Genomic DNA, 17815 nt, shown 5'->3' with positions numbered 1-17815 from the left:
AAGGAGGTGACCTCTGAGCTGGCTTTTGAAAGATGAGTAAGCATTTGCCTCATGGACAAAGAGAAAAGGGCATTCTATTCCATGGGGATTGCACGTGCAAAGGCACAGTGGTACAAAAAGGTGCAGTATATTCAGGTACAGAAGTCCCCCCCTTATCCTTGGGAAATACTTTCCAAGACCCCCAGTGGATGCTTGCAACCACAGATAGTACTGATCTCCATATACATTGTTTTTTCCTATATATACATAGCTATGATAAAGTTTAATTTATAAATTAGGCACAGTAAGAGACTAACAACAATAACTAACAATAAAATGGGACAATTATAACAATATGCCAGCATCATCACTACTCTTGCACTTTGGGGCCATTATTAAGTAACATAAGGGTGACTTAAACACAAGCACTGTGATACCACAACAGTCAAGCTGATCACCAGGCCAGCTCCTAAGTGAGTCATGGGCAGGAAGCATCAACAGCTGGACAGAGGGAGGATTCATGTCCCAGATGGGACAGTGTGAGATTCCCTCACATTGTTCAGAATGGCCTGCAATTTAAAACTTACGAATTGTTTATTTCTGGAATTTTCCATTTAATATTTTCAGACCACAGTTGCAGAAAGCAAAACCATGGACTACTATACATTTAAGTGCATTCATACTGTTGGAGCAGAGTGTGGGAATGAGAAGAAGGGAGTGGAAGAAAATAGGTCTGGAGTGGTAGGAAGAGGCCGTGTGTTCCAGGCTGAGCAGCTTGCATTTTATTCTGGAAGTATCTTATAGTGCTGCCTAGGGTCCAACTGCAAGTGAACAATTTTTAGCAAGCAAGCCATTTTGAGAATGACTGTAGTAGGCAACAAGGAGAAACTTGCATGGACTTGCATTTTGAAGACCACTGTAGACTTTCAGTGTCTGGAGAAAATAGGCTGGGTTACTCAGGTCAATCCTCCAGCTGAAATCAAAGAAAAATGGTAGATAAAATTGTAAAAATAAAAACAATTCAAAAACACTGAGGATCTGAAAAGACATGAGAAACTTCCCAGGCTAATTTTTGGGTAAAATTCCATACCAGAAAGGTAAGCCAAAAATGGGACCTATGAAACCGCTTATGATGTGAGGGCACCTGCCAACGATACAAGTGCCTATGCTCAGGTCCCCAGCTGCAGACCAGGACAGACAAAAATCAGGCTCAAGTCCACCAAAGGAGAGGGGTCTTGGAAGACCCTTCCCACACTGAGCTGAGGGCCAAAAGGGCTATACTCTCAAGTGAGGGGCAACCAGATCTTGTTCTGCCCTTCCCCCAAGAACCTCTGGAAACTTCATAAGGGCCTATTTTGGTGATAAGCAAATGGGGAGAGGAAAGAGGAAAATAAAAGGAAAAGCTGCTCTTCTTGGGTATTTGTGGCCAGGGGAAGGCCCTCTTACAAATTTGCACTTTATTCCATAGAGTCTAGAATGTGAGCCAGAGGCTCTCAAACCTTGAACTTGTTCTGAGGTGTTTCAACAGATAGCACATCTCAAAAGCAGGCACATCCATCCTATGCCTCAGAGAACCCTTATAAATTTTTCAAAAGTAATGATTAGCAGGAAGTAAGAGATTACCAGGCAGACCAGAAAACAAGACAACCCAAACAGAAATAAGAACTATCAGAAATCACAAACCACAGGAACAGACCCACACAGATTTCAGATATCAGGATTATCAGATCCAGATTTGCTAAAAAAAAAAAAAACTGTGATTGCAATGTTTAAAGAAATAAATCGTAAACATGAAAATATATACATGGAATAGGAAACTACACAAAGTGATACAGCACATTTGAAAAAGAATCAAATAAACTTCCAAAATGGAAAAATATAAGAACCAAAAATTACAATAACTCAATGGATATATTTGGCTATAGACAGGACACATAAGAAGAAAAAACTTAATGAACTGGAAGAAATTTTGGACATTCTTCTGGGTCAAGGAAAAGCCCATTTTCTGGAACTTTAGGGCAAAATTGTTCCCTAGTCTTTCAATTGCATTTTGGTAAATTTCTACATGGTGAGCTGCTCTGTTAGGGGTCATACCTGGATAATAATTACCTCTGCTTCCTCAGAGAGATTGTGATTCTTGAAATGTTTGATGTGGTGGTTGGTTAGACTCATGCCTTTGGTCAGCAGCTCAAAGAATGCCACAATTCACTAATCTATTAAATAAACATCCAGCCTTGACACCCAACCCAGAACTCTGAAAGAGTGAAAATTTGCCATCTCTAGCAGGTGGAATTATCAGGAGGTGTTTGATTAATGCTTAATAGGTCAATTTGATAATGGCTCCCTTTTTGATTAAGAACTAACATTATTTTGTCAGTCTCTATCACGAACATCCTATGTCTGGGGTGTTGTACTGATATAGACGTCAACAACCCTCCTCCCAGCTCCATAAAGATAAGTGGGTAGGAAATTATATGGCACCTGCAGGGCTGAGGACATTTATCTGAAATTTCCATAAGCAAAAACACAGTAAAGACCTCTTTGCCCTTTGTTAACTGAAAATAAACTACCCTTTTTTGAAGAAGGCCTCTGAGGACTGCCATGGAAACTAGCTCACTAGAGGCTTAAATAACTAACTGCTCAGATATTTAATTTCACCTACAGCAAAATGCAATCCAGGCAAAGAAGTGCTCACAATATAAAAGCATGTATTAGCAGGGGACTGCAATTGTATCTTACCAGGTATAGGCCCTACTCTCTTCGTCTTTGAGGACACCCAGCTGGAAAGTCCAGTGGGAAAGACATCTAAGGAAAAGAACCACAAACCAGCTGTGAAGACTGACCAAGAAGACCATGAGCCATGCCTGCAGAAAGGAAAAACTAGGGAGAATTACTACAGAAGCCACCTGCTTCCTCCCCTCAGAGAAATGGGAAGGCCCGCATTGGGATCCAGAGACCAGAGGACGCTAGAAAAACATTTATCTGATTCACCTTCTGCTGTGGTCACAAAACCCTCCATCAATGGCTGAGATTTCAAAGTCATTTGCCCAAAAGAAAAGAAAACAATGATATTTCCAACTCTAAGGGAGAACAAAGGACAGGATTAATAAAAGCTGGGGCCTGGGAGGAGAGTAGGAACGGATCTCTTTGAAGTGAAAGGCAGAGCTCGGTTTCTTTTATATCCTCCCAGTTGTCCAGACTCCAAACCTCTTAGCTGTGTTATAGCATTCAGAGCTGGAAGAAAAGTGAGCAATTGTTAGTCTAACATTTTTACATTCCAGAGGAGGAACTGAGCTCCAGCAATGTAGATGAGTGATGTGTCCAAAATAGTTAGTGACAAAACCAGACCCAGAATTCAGGCCCCCTGACGTCACCTCCTACACTGACCACTCACCAACCCTTCTGAGACCCAAACTTCCCAGCACCCATCATCAGCAAGTTCTACTGAGTCTCGTTTTCCTGCCCATTTTCTTGCCAGTGCTACCACATGAGCGTAAACCCTTATCACTTTGACCCAAGACAAAAGAAGAATCCCGTCAAGTTCCGTGCCATGCCTTTGGCAAACATTCCTTTAATCCTTACGACCACCTAGGAGGTGAGTAATAATTCCTGTTTTACAGATGAAGGAACAGAAGGTTGGAGATTGAGAGAAGAACCAGGATTTAAACCCCTCATTCATCTAAATCCAGGTCCATGCCCATAACCTCACCATTACACTGTCTCCAGAGACTATTTCAGTGTCCACCTAGTTGGACACCCTGTGTTTATTCTCTTCCCACTTTAAACCACCCTGTACTCTGAAGCCACACTGATCTTCTTTAAATTTGCTTTTAATAATGTCACTACCTTCCTCAAATACCAAGCCACTTGCCTTGTTCCTTTGAAGGGGTCCAACCGGCATGTCCAGCTCAGACTTGCCTTCTGTGGATGTGTTCTGCATTCCTCATTTCCCTCAAAACCCCAGTACTGGCTCCTTTATTTGCTCAACACTAACTGTATGCCTACTAATTCCTCCACAATATTTATTGCCAAGAGGCAGGATAGCTCAGTCAGCAAAGCACAGACTCTGGAACAAGTTGCCTGATTGAATCCTGACCCCAGCACTTATTAGCTGTGTGGCCTTGGGCAAGTTTCTCAACCTGTCTGTGCTTCTGTTTCCCAAAACACAAAATGAGGATAATTATGGCTCCTACTTAGAAGGTCGTTGGGGGTATTAAATTAGTTAATATGTGTAAAACACTTGGAACAGTGCATGGAACAGAGTACTAGCTCAAAAACACGAGCCAGTCCTAGCTGTAGTAGTAGGTGCCAAGCACTGGCCTTGTTACTATGATGAGTAAATCACAGTCTGTCCCTTTCCTCACCATTGAGTGAGCAAGGTGAGCATGTCAACCAATAACCATAACCCAGTGCTCTAAGTGCCATAAGAAAGGCAGAGGGAGGGGAAAAAGGCATTAAGTATCTGGAATAGGGTCAGATTTCAGCAAAGAAATAGGTCATCTCAAAATTAAAGTAGTATAGAAGTTCTTCCCAGCGGCCCCTGAATAGACATAGCACAATCAAGCAGGGTCGCAGGGAGACCCCGTGGCTGGAACATAATGCCTGTGAGGCTGAAGTGAAGCGGAAAGGTAAGCAGGGGCTGATCCCAAGGACTTTGCACCATTCAAAGAAGTGTGTGCCTGGGTTGTAAACAGAGGAATTCCCACACTGGACCATAATGATCTCGGCCTCTTCTGGCTTCATCTAGAGCCCTCATTGCATATTTCACTAACGCAACGCTTATTTGCTGCCTTATGTTATTTCCAAGTACCAGGCAGCCCATGCAAGCCTCTCTGAGCAGCTTTACTGTGCTAACCCACCAGTAGCCTCTCTGAGGCTTCCTATCCCAGGCTGACATGTTCCACCCCAGCTAACTCTGCTGCCTTGGCCACAGCTGATTGGACCAGGGATTAGTATCCGACCTAAAGGCAACCGCCTACGGGCCAGTGCCCCGTAGAAGGTGGCCCAGAACAAAAGCCCAGCTTAGTGGTGCCATTCCATCCTGGACGACGACTGCTCAATGAGTCCCTCTCTCGGGAAGTCTGAGTGTGAGATACACAAAGAGGAAAACAGACACGGAGGCAACGAAAGCAGAAAAACTCACTTTGAAGAAAGCAGTGAACACCAAGGCTACTAGGTAGGGAGCAAAGTGAGTCAGCAGTGTCAGAACAATGAAAGCTTTGACAGAAATGGCTGAGACACTGTAAGACGGAACACCAGCCCATGGAACCAACCAATAACCAGATAAGCTGTCTTCTGCCCTGACCCATGATCTAGTTCCCAAATATCATTCCTGTTTTGTGCGAGCTCGGACAATGCAGTGATTCTGACCATTTTCTGTCTCTCATAATTCCCTGAACATCCACAAAATAGACCCTAACACACTCTGAGCAAGTCCCTTTTCCTTGCAACCTGAATGAGTCTAACTGATGTAACAGGAGCATGTCCTTTCTGCTCAACTAGGTGGTGTGTTCCATGAGCGCTTTCTCATGGAACGGCAGTGCATTGGCAGGAAAGCGAGAAGCAGCAGGGCTTATTCGGAGGGATTGCCAGGATTTTCCCGAGAGATGAAGTAGGCCACTGTTGGGGGGTGGAGAGAGGCCAAATCCCAAAGGGCTAACCATGGTGAGGAATCTGGGCTCCATCTTCAGATTACGGGTTCTGTTTATAGGATTAGGAAAAGAAAAATACTATGAGGCTTGGGATTGCTGGATAAAATGTTGTGACTTCATACAGTATGCACTGTTGTCTCCTATACACGCGGGTGCTCAGCGGTCGAAGCGATACTTCATATCCATAAAGTATTTGCAGAGTCAAAGCAACTCTCTTCAGTGAAAATGACTGACCCCTACATGACAATGAAGGAAATCTATCTCTCCAGGATCATCCGCCCAGCCAACAACATAAAGAAATTTAGACCAGCGACATCCTCTAGTGCCCAAAGGACACCTCCTCCCCAGCTCATCCCCAAAAGAACAACTTCTGCAACAATTATTTCCCTGAGACAGAACATACACACACACAAAGAAGACCCAGAGCTGGCGGTGGCTTTTCTGAAAGTGTGTATAAATGGGACACTACTTTATTTCTCTCTCAGGAAAAACAATCTCTAAAGAGAGATTTAATGGAAAAGTCACTCCATGAGTATCTTACCTACTTTACACTGGCCTGAGTTTCATAAACGCTCGCTTCTACCCACACGGCCAGGCCCTGAGAAGTGTCCAGAAATTCCCTGACTGCCCAAGACGCCCCTGAGAACCAGGACACACAGAGCTGCAATGAGAACTCAGGGCGGAGTGGACTCCAGGTCCATCTGGGCTCCCAGGACCCAGCCCACATCTGCCACCGAGTCCTCTGCTTCCTGCTTGCCTTCTGTTTCCTTTTCCTTGATGCCTTCAAATATCCCCGTGTGTCCACAGGAACAGCAGTGACGCCGCCCATTCAAAGAGCCAAGTTTAGAGGCAGGGACCCTCGCGCCCGCCCCGCCACTCCCCTGTTCCCACGGCAGTTCGTGCGAGCTCCTCGCAGCAGGAGAAGGAAAGGCCGCGCGATTCCCGCTCACATCCCTGTGGGGTGAACCGAGGTCCTCCGTGCGGCTTCCTGCACCATCTGTCCGCACCGCCTTCTCTCGGAGACCTGGCAGGGAAACGCACGCTGTTTTTCATCCTAACTCGAAGACGGTGAGATTTCTCAAGCCTGCACGGGAGCCTTGCAATGTTGATTCAAGAGAGCACCGTGGGCCGCAAACAGGAGGGAAAGCCGTGAGCGCGCCGAGCTGCGGCTCTAACCAGCTTCCATAACGCTGCGCCCCGCGGGGCCGTCAGGCTGCGGAGCGCCGTTTCCTTCTTTTCTTTACAGGTTAAACCCTGTCAAGTTTGAGCCAACTCCAACCCAAACTTCTGTTGAACGAAATGATTGTTTTCTAAGCTCCAGCTGGTGGCAAACTGATTTTGAGACACGTTCAACGTAACTGAACCACAGGATAGCATAAGACCCTTAAGGGGCTGCCTTGGCCTGAATTTTCCTCTACTTCCTCTGAGTCTCAACCCCCGTCTCCTTCTGTTCCTCTCAGCTTTCTTTTCAGTTTTTTTACCCTTCGTTAAGTTCACTTTTCCGGCTTCATGGCTGGTGCGTTTTCTAGAGATCTTTTCATGCCTTCCTGCCTCCGCCCTTGCTTATTTACACGCCACTCTCTCTCTTGCCTCGTTTCTCTCTTTTCTTCTCTCCTCTACCCTCTTCTACCTTTCTTCTGTCTTCTTGTCTCTTCTCAGTCTCAACGTGGAGAGAAGCTACAACCCCAAAGCCAGAGCGATATTGAAAAACGTTAGCAACAGGTGGCACACAGGCACTGCCTCATCAGAACAGACACCAGCAGTTGAACTGCAGCAAGATCCGGAAGGTTCCCTGCTTTGCCACTGACTAGTGGGTTGTGGGGAACTCCAGGGGAGTGGAGGACAGGCCCAGGGGCAAGGAGGAGAGAAAGCCCTCAGAAGGCTCATGGCAATGGCTAGTTACTTAGCAGAACAGAAGTATTTCTATCTTCCGATAATCAATATGGCTTCACAAGAGTGTACCAGATTGAGAACAAGAAAAACAAGCCCTAACATCCCAGAACTGGCCTGGTTCTACCAGCCAGGACTTGGTGTCGTGAGGAGCTGGCACTGCCGCTCACAGCCGGGCCTTATTGAACACAAACAATTTCACAGAACAGCGATGTCAGACAAAGCTACTCTATGATTGTAATGAATCCAAGAAAAAACAAGAACACTCCATAATCATGTCTCATGAGCAAAAATATGAACATTGTCCAATGCACAAAAATGACCAGATATCTCCCACGTGTGCTAATGAGTGACTGCTGCTTCTTTACCAATTAGAGCTCCAGCCTGATTCATTCCTCCTACTATGCAGAGAAGACTGTTTAAGATACCAATGATAGGCTGGGCGCGGTGGCTCACGCCTGTAATCCTAGCACTCTGGGAGGCCGAGGCGGGTGGATCGCTCAAGGTCAGGAGTTCGAGACCAGCCTGAGCAAGAGCGAGACCCCCGTCTCTACTAAAAAAAAATGGAAAGAAATCACCTGGATCATCTAAAAATATATAGAAAAAATATATAGAAAAAATTAGCTGGGCGTGGTGGCACATGCGTGGTAGTGCCAGCTACCTGGGAGGCTGAGGCAGTAGGATCACTTGAGCCCAGGAGTTAGTTTGAGGTTGCTGTGAGCTAGGCTAACACCACGGCACTCACTCTAGCCAGGGCAACAGAGTGAGACTCTGTCTCAAAAAAAAAAAAAGATACCAATGATAGAATTCCCCTGCTTCCTGAAAGCATCCAATTCTCATTTCTTGAACACTCCCCCAAATCACTAAACACAAGCCAAAACCCTATAATAGGTCCTTCCTAACATCCTTTTACTGAGACTCCCCACAGTTCCTCATGGTATGTGGCCTCCCTCGTTGCAACTGGCAATAAATCCAACTTTTTTAACTACAGTTGTGTTCCTAGTGGTCTTTGGCTGGAGGTCATTGACAAGGTATTAATTCATGCCCTTCCCAAAGCCTTGAGATTGCTTTGAGGAAGGGATTTCCAGCACGGAGGACCTCAGCCTCCAATGAGGGCTGCCACTTAAGTTCCCCTGTGAGGAAGACAAAAGGTGATCTGTTCCCCACCTTGTCCCTCTTCTATAGTTTTAATTCTGGAAAGCTTCCAAGAGGGAGTGACAAAGAGAACAGTGATAAGAAGAACAAGATGGTGGCTTCTAGATCTAGCAAGTGAGATCCTGACCTTTTATCTGGGGGCCCCACAGGGAGGAAAGTGCACAGTTTGGCAAAGAAGAATCCCTTCACCTGGTCAAGGATGGATTATTGCCCACTTGGGACAGCTCTCTCTCTCTCTCTCTCTCTCTCTCTCTCGCTCTCTCTCCATCCCAGAATGATTCCAAAGCATCTGTATTATTGCTGCTCACTTCCCTGCCACAGCCCACTTCACTCCAGAACTGATTTACCTTCCCACAGAGTTAGATGCAAGAAAAAGGGACAAAAACAGGTAAACAAACATGGTCCTACATCCTCCCTGTGGCTAAGTTTTCAAGCTTGGTGCAGGAGTTCCAGCAGGCATTATTTCCCTTTTGTAATTGCTTTCAACTAACACAAGGGAAAGAGTTTAGCACAAACAGAAAAGTTATGAACCCATTAATGCTAACGGCAGGAGGTAGGACCAACCCCTGCCTTTTGCAACATAACTTTACCTTCAGAGAAGCACCAGGTTTCCAGGAACCTGAGGGGCCACACGGTATACTCCACTCAAATTCATGTAACAGTGAGTCTTCTTATAAAGCAATTCTTTCCTGCTTTCAGACACTTGAGTGAAATATGCTGTTTCAGAAGGATGTATAATTGCTAGACAACAAATTAGCCACAAACCAAAATTCAGGAGTGCTCCTAAATTATTCAAGATGTTGGGAAAATACATACGCAAAACAGATCAATCAAAGAAATCAAAAACACACCCTGCAGTTTTGAGACAATTAGGTAAGAAACATTCTGCAACCAAACACTAACAATTATTTCTCCCACTGAGTGGTAGCAGAAAGCTTGGAAAAATTAAATGTGGTATCATAACACCAATCCACAAAGCAGAAGGTGTCATCCTGAACACTGGATATCAGTAAACAGAATGACAAAGCCTCATAGAGTCACAGAACAAATGCAAACCTGAGGGAATCACCATCTTTAAAATAAAATAATGATTATCTCCACGTGTGAGCTTATCGCTGACGGGGAGCTGCTACCTGATTTGAAGTTCTCGAGGCAGCAGGGCTGGTGTGTGGGAATGCCAGGGCAGCATCCCGCCAGCACCTCGGTCCGCCCACTTGTGGGACAGTTTGATCCGACACAACAAAGCAGCTGGCAGGTGCTGGGATGAAATCTCAGCATGCTAAGGAGCTTTAGCATGTCTCTGTGCTCATTAAAAGGGTATAATAGTTGGGGTAACTGAGCTGCTATACCAAATAAGCCCCAAATGTCCAGTGCCTTAATAAAATAAAGGTTTCTCATGTAACATTCCAGTGTGGGTGTTCCTAGTCTGTGGGCAGCTTTCCTCCCCTGGACACTTTCCATTTGTGGCTCCACCGCCTGTCCACAGCCACAGCTCTCTGACTTGGTTGTCCACAAGAATCACCTAGGAGGCTTTTCCAGCTTCTGCTGCTGGGACCACACCCCAGACCAATCTAATTAGTGTCCCCAGAGGTGGGGTCTGAGCAGGAGGATTTTTTTTAAAAAATCTCCTGGTGACTCCAATGAGCAGCTAAGGTTGCAACCACCGTGTCAGAGCCCTGGAGTCCTCCACTTTGAGCTGGTGGAAGAGGAAAGAGACAACGGAGGAGGCATGTCCACTCTGTAAAGCCCTAACCCAGAAATGAGACATAACTCTGCTCACATTCCGCTGTTGGGAACAGATATGCAAGCGGGAGCAGAAAAGGTCTTCTGGGCTGCCCTCCCCCAGGAACCTCCCCACAACACGGAACAGAGAGTATGCATTTTTGGTGGGCAGCTTACCATCTTGAGAGAGTGGTGAGTATACGGGAGGAGCAGGGCAGAAGTAGAAATAGCGAAGGAGAAAAGAGGTGAGGGTTAGTAGTAGAGACACAGAAGAGGAGAGAACCACAGCAATTGCAGAGTTGGTGTCACTTGGCCCCTCACTCCATCTGGTACCATCGCTCACCTGGGAACACAAGTTCCTCCTCTGCCCAGTCTTCCTCCTCTCCGGGCCCGGACACTCCATTCACCAGAATTTTTTTGGAGTTTTGGTTTGGTTTTGTGCTTTTTTTCTCACTGATCAAATAAATCGGTGTCTCTGAAATTGGCATCAAATCAAAAGCAAAATGCTGGGAGGCATTTTCATCTCATCGCCCCAATTTAGAAGAATCAAGATCAAATTATGTGACCATACATGACCATTTCTTCTCCCCATCAAGTAAGCAGCATTGTTTGGGGGGGAAGTAGGTACTTCAATACACTTGCATACTCCATACTGAGAGTAATGATATGAAAAGGTAAACAGTAACATTAAGAACTTTAGCAGCCAAGGTGAATACTTGGTAGAGCTTCATTGTCTGGGAAATATAATGTCCTCTGTGTATAAAGCCAAAAAGGAGCCCATCTGCTGCTTGGCTTCAATCCAGAAGTTACTCTTTTTACCAAATTAAGCCAAAGTGGAAGCCCCCTCCCAATGTCACAGCATAGCAGAAAACACAGGGTCAGAGCTCAGAGGTGGCAGGGAATAAGGGGCTGAAGGGGTGGCAGGGCACAACTGCTCAGAACAGAGATGAGAGCAAGCCCCGGAGCCTTGAGGAAAAAAGATCCTTTTGACAGCTATGATCAGCAGGAAGCAAATGTTTTTGCTGAGTATGCTGAGGAACATCAGCCTCCTTTAAATACCCTTGATGTAGACTCAGGCTGAAAATGAACCTGGAGCAATGGCAGAGGGGGATAGAGAATTCTCTACAATTGCTAATAAAGGCCAGACACAACCAATCAGTAGTCCCTCAGAGTGGTCTGGGACAAGAACAGCATGGGCCATGTGAGAAGGTCAGCAGGATGAGGATGATGTAAGAAAAGATGCCTGGCTCAGACCAGGACTGAGATGATGTGTTGGCCACACTTGGCTGAGGTTTTCACCAGCAAGTCAGGAAGTAGAAATTAATCTCACAACACCACTGGATGGTATTCATGACTGTTGCAAATAATCAAGCTTGGGTTCGGTCATTCCCAACACATCCTATTTGTTACCTGTATACAGTATGCTATGGTATAGGATAGTGTGGTATGGTATAATACCTATCCAGGTATTAATATAAATAGATACCTAACCGAGATATGCCCCACTAGAGTGATACTGCGCAGTGTCCTAATGGGATCGCATCAAGCTGAAAAGCTTCTACACAACAAAGGAAACAATCAGCAAAATGAAGAGACAACCCACAGTATGGGAGAAAATATTTACAAGCTACCCATTTAACAGGGGGTTAATAACCAGAATATATGAGGAGTTGAAACAACTCAGTAGGAAAAAATCAAATAACTCAATTTAAAAATGGGCAAAAGATCTGAATAGACATTTCTCAAAAGAAGACACGCAAATGGCCAACAGGCATATGAAAAAATGCTCAACGACAATAATCATCAGAGAAATACAAATTAAAATTACAGTGAGATATCACCTCACCCCAATTTAAATGGCTTGTATCCAAAAGACAGGCAATAACAAATGCTGGTGAAGATGTGGAGAAAGGAGAAACCTTGCACATTGTTGGTAGGAATGTAAATTAGTGCAGCTATAATGGACAACAGTATGGAGGTTCTTAAAAAATTAAAACTAGAACTACCATATGATTCAATAGTCCCACTAATTGGTGCATATCTAAAGGACATGACATCAGTATGTAGAAGATATACCTGCACTCCCATGTTTATTGCAGCACTGCTCACAATAGCTAAGATTTGGAATCAACCAAAGTATCCATGGATGGATGGATAAAGAAAATGTGCTACATATAAATAATGGAATATTATTAAGCTATAAAAAGAATGAAATCCTGTCATTTTGCAACAACATGGTAGAACTAGAGAACATTGTGTGAAGTGAAATAAGCCAAGGACAGAAAGACAAAGCTCACATGTTCTCACTCATATGTGGGAACTAAAAATTCTTTTAAATTGAAATCAAAAAAAAAAATTCCAGTGTTCAGAGAGGAGGTCCAGGCAAGCAGTTTCCTCCACAGAGAACACAGCTGTCAGCAGCATCTGAAGAAGAAAGAGGAGAAGAAAGGAATAGAGGGAAGAAGGAAAAGAGAAGGAAGCAAAAAAAAAAAAAAAAGACTTAGTTCTAGGAGGGAATATAGCATACTGGAAATAATAGACTAAAGCACAAAAAAAGCATAGAATCAGTGCAGGCTCTAGCAAAAACTAATTTTTGTGACCTTGGACAAGTCCCACATCATCTCTGGGCTTCAGTGTCCTCCTGTAAAATGAAAATGTTGGCCCAGAAAATCACAAAGCCCCTTCCAGCTCTACAATACTTCCATTCAAAGGTGAAGATGATTATGGAAAAATGACTTTACCTAAAATCAACTTGGTGTCTTGAAGAGAGAACTTTATATAAATCTCTAACCATTTCTAAATCACTTATACAAAAGAGCTCAGTTTGGAGATTATACAGGCCTCTGCTTTCTCCCCCTCTCCTTTCTGGTTCTGCAACTGGTAACCATTACCCTGCTCATTGAGGTTGCCATTATATGAACAGGGGGAAAAAAAGAAAATGAGCTAACATTCAATCATTTGGTTTCCCACACTTAATAAAGAGCAAATCTTGGGCAATAAAATGCCAGTAGGTACCACTGGGCACTCAATACATCAAAGAAGAAAAGGAGAAGAAAGAAATGCAGACATTTGCTCGACACAACAGTGCTTTGCTTCTCTGTCCCTGGCATTCAAGGAGAACTAGCACATGATGACCATCTTTCCTTGCTGTCTGCTGAAGAGACCCATGAATGTGAATGTTAAATTGGATAATTTCTCACAGTAAGTCAGATCTGATGTTTGTTTTCTCATGAAAGCTCTGGTCGTCTCATTTTTATGAATTTATACTTTTATTCTACTTGTGCTGTCTTACATTGCACATAAAAAGGTGATTGTGTGAACCTGGCCATCTTCCAAGTGACAAGCTCAGGTGGTCATCATAGCCCCAGTAAAGTCATCTTTTAGGACTTTTGCATTCACAAGGTGTTGGGAGAAGCTCCTGTTTTCTTAGATATATTTACACTGAGCACTGTATACCTAAACATGGCCCACAGCTATCAAATGCAGCATTGAACAGAAATCCATTGTCTCTTGAAAGTCAAACCTCTACTTTGTCATTGGTTAAGTGAGGATAAGCTACATTGCTCTCACAAATAGCTGTAAAGATTTAGAAGCTTAAAGAGTAAGAAGTTTATTATTTCTCCTGCAACAGTCCAGGTACCCAGGCTGACAGTGGCTCTGCCATCTTGGGAAGGCAGCTGCCCAGGCCTCTGTGGGAGTCGCCATCCAGTAAGCCAGGTGAGGAAAGGAGAATAAAGGAGATGTTTATGGGCTCAGCCTGACAATGGTACATATTACTCCCACTCACATTCCACTGGAGAGGACTTAGGCACCTGGTTACGCCTAAATGTACAGAAGGCTGAGAACTGCAGTCTCATTATGTGACCAGAGAAGGGGCAAATGGATTCTGATGAACGGCTGGTGTCTTTCCCATGCTGTTTTTCGATTGCAGGTTGCAGCGCAGTGCATCATAAAATCAATTGAGAAGGTGAAATTAGCATTTTTAAGATGGAATAGAAGAGAGGAGAGAAGGGAAGGGAGCAGAACTGAATGGAATGTGGAGGAGGGAAGGGGAGGCTGGGGAGGGGCCAGAGAGTGCTGCATGTGGTAAGGGTACGTACTGTCTAATGTGTGTCTCAGTTGTGTGTGTGCCAATAAGTTACAAGGTAAAATTAATTTCCTACTGTGCATCACAGTCATAAATGTTTGAAAGTCATTGGCTTACTCTCCCTCTCTTCTTAAATTTGTTGTTTACAAATCTAGGAAAATGCGGGGTTTTTATTCTCAGCTCACTGATATGTTTCATTGTAACATCAGACTGACACTATTCATTACTCACTATAGGGTGGAATTCTGTCTTGGACACCACGCAGCAGTGGGAATGTGTCCATTTATTCACCTATTTATTATAACAAAACAGAACTAGGTGTGGAGTCAGAAAACCGGGACTCAGATCCCTGCTGCTGGGCCACTTCCTTCATTCCCTCCACAAATGTGTATTGTCACCACTATGCACTGGTCACCGTGCTAGGTGCTGGAAATAAAGCATTAAGCAAATAATCAAGATCCCTGCCTCACTTTTAGATGGAGGGACAAACAACAAACAAGAAAACAAATCAGATAACTACAGAATATGAGAAGCATATTCTGTTAACCTCTTAATGCCTCCATTTTCTCACTTATATAAAATCCATACCTCAGAGGTAGGTGAGGGTGCTTTGTAAATGTCTATACCTAGGTGAGGAATTACTTTATTTATTCAAGGATAATTTGCTAAATTCGGATCCCATGCCCAGGAGTACGCTAGGACTATGGAGTTTAATTACAAACAAATCCAACAGCTTTCATGTGAAGCAGCCTCACCTGGTGTTAGGGGTTGAATTGTGTCTCCCAGGAAAGGTATGTTGAAGTCTTAATCCCAAGCACCTCAGAATGTGATCTTATTTGGAAATAGGGTCTTTACAGATGTAGTCAAGTTCATTAGGGTGGGCCCTACTCCAATATAACTGGTGTCCTGATAAAAAAGGGAAATTTGGACCCTGACATGTAAACAGGAAGATGCCATTGAGGCTAAGGGCAGAGATGAGGATGATGCATCCACAAGCCAAAGAACTGCAAAGATGGCCAGCAAACCAGCAGAAGCTGGGCGAGGGGCATAGAACAGACTCTCCCTCCTGGCCCTCAGAAGGAAACAGCCCTGCCAACACCTTGACCTTGAACTTCTAGCCTTCAGAACTGCAAGAGAATAATTTTCTATCCTTTAAGGCACCCAGTTTGTGGCACTTTGTTAGGGCAGCCCTAGCAAACTAATACACCTGGAAAGTAAGAGCCAGGACAAGACGAAGAGTCTAAACAGCTCTGCAGCGGGACTTCAGGTTGTTCCCTGATGGATAGACCCTAGGGCCCAAGGCCATCTGCTGAATGGAAAAACTCTGAAATAAGGGCCATTTTCATTCAAATGCTCCTCATTTTCTTTTTTCCTTTTAGCATTTGCTGGAATAGAGAAGTTGGGGGAAAGTGGATACAATGCCATTATTAACATCATTATCAACAATTCACTTATACAAATCTTGGTGAGAATTGGATTTTAATGTTTCCGTACACTGAGTGGCAGTGTGGAATACACCCATCTAATTCATGGCGACAAAACCGGTTAGCCCATGCGTGATTTATTTTTGCTCCTATAGAAAGTTGACACTTTATTCATTAAACTACTCCCTTTAACACATTTCTAAATCATTGCTTTCCACTCAGATCCGGTCTAGTTTTCATTTCTGAGTTTCAGCTGGAATGGCTTTCATAATGAATTCTTTTTTTACCTGACAAGGGAAGTTAAAACCTCCCCCTACCTAACATTTAAAAGGGAAGTTTGAGGCTTTTGTCAGGCTGTTTATCATTTCTCGAAAATACTCAAATCTATTTCCTTTGGAAAAGGTTTGTCTTTCTATGACAGGCATATAAAAAGGTTTTATTACAGTACTCTATTCATTGGAGCTGCTCTGCCCGAAGATAAAAAGGAATTCATTTTCTGGATTTTCCTTGAATGTCAGCTCTATAGTTTCTTTCTATTATCAGAGTTCTTAGCCTAAGAAGAACGGAGGGGAGGGAGAATTCAAGCTGATATACAATATCGAGCTCCACTATGGACTAACACAAAAATCAAAAATCCCAAAATAAAATCCAAATTTAGATAAAAGTGATAAGAAAAGACAAAGGCAGAAAAAATATCTCTATAGGCATTTAATAGTAAGCAATCATTGGATTTACTTCAAACATACTACGCTGCATGACTCTGTAAATCTGAATAATCTTGTGAGCATCATTCCTTAAGTAGAGTCTGATCTGTTGGTTACCGTACAGAGCAGGGCTTCTCGGGCTTTCATGTGTGTACATCACCTGGGGATGTGGTTAAAATGCAGATCTGCATCGGTAGGTCTGGGGCAGGGCCTGAGACTCTGCATTCTAACAAGCGCCCTAGAGCTGCGTGTGCTGCAGGTGAGAGACAACACACGGAGTAGCCAGGGTGCAGAGCCGAAAAGGCCAAAGCAATGTGTTTCAGTCCTGAACGGAAAATGGGCCTCACTCCAGTCCTTGAGCTGGAGCCGTCTGAATAATAATCTAGAAATTACAAGACAGCCTGGGATCCCAATTTCATAGTAATTTGTGCCTACTCCTCGGATTCACTGTTACCTGGGCATGTCTGCTGGGCTGATGGGGAGTCCCTGTCTGATTCTGGCCCTAACTGGCCCCATCTATGGATGAATGGATGAAGAAATTATGGTACATACACACAATGGAATATTATACGGCCACCAAAAAGAATGAAATGCTGCCATTTGCAACAATGTGGATGGAGCTGGAGAACATTATGTTAAGTGACATAAGGCAAGCACAGGAAGACAAATCTTACATGTTCTCATTCATATGTGGGAGCTAAATGTTAAAAACAATTGATCTCATGGAGGCAGAGAGTAGAATGATGGTTACCAGAGGCTGAGAAGGGTAGCAGGGAAGCAGGGGATAAAGTCGGGATGGTTAATGGGTGCAAAAATATAGTCAGATAATTAGATAGAAAGAACAATATTTGATAGCATAACAAAGTAACTATAATCAACAAGTTAGGGTATATTTTAAAATAACTAAAAGAGTGAAATTGGAATATCCCTAACACAAAGAAATAATAAATGCCTGAGGTGATGGATACCCTAATTACCCTGATCTGACTAATTCACATTGTATACATGTATCAAAACATCACATGTAGGCCGGGCGCGGTGTCTCACGCCTGTAATCCTAGCTCTCTGGGAGGCTGAGGTGGGCACATTGTTTGAGCTCAGGAGTTCGAGACCAACCTGAGCAAGAGCAAGACCCCGTCTCTACTAAAAATAGAAAGAAATTAATCAGACAACTAAAAATATATACAAAAAAAAAAATTAGCC

Source organism: Propithecus coquereli, unplaced genomic scaffold, assembly GCF_000956105.1.
Source record: "Propithecus coquereli isolate 6110/MARCELLA unplaced genomic scaffold, Pcoq_1.0 Scaffold2, whole genome shotgun sequence".
Lineage (NCBI taxonomy): Eukaryota > Metazoa > Chordata > Mammalia > Primates > Indriidae > Propithecus > Propithecus coquereli.
Note: the sequence above shows the minus strand (reverse complement) of the source record.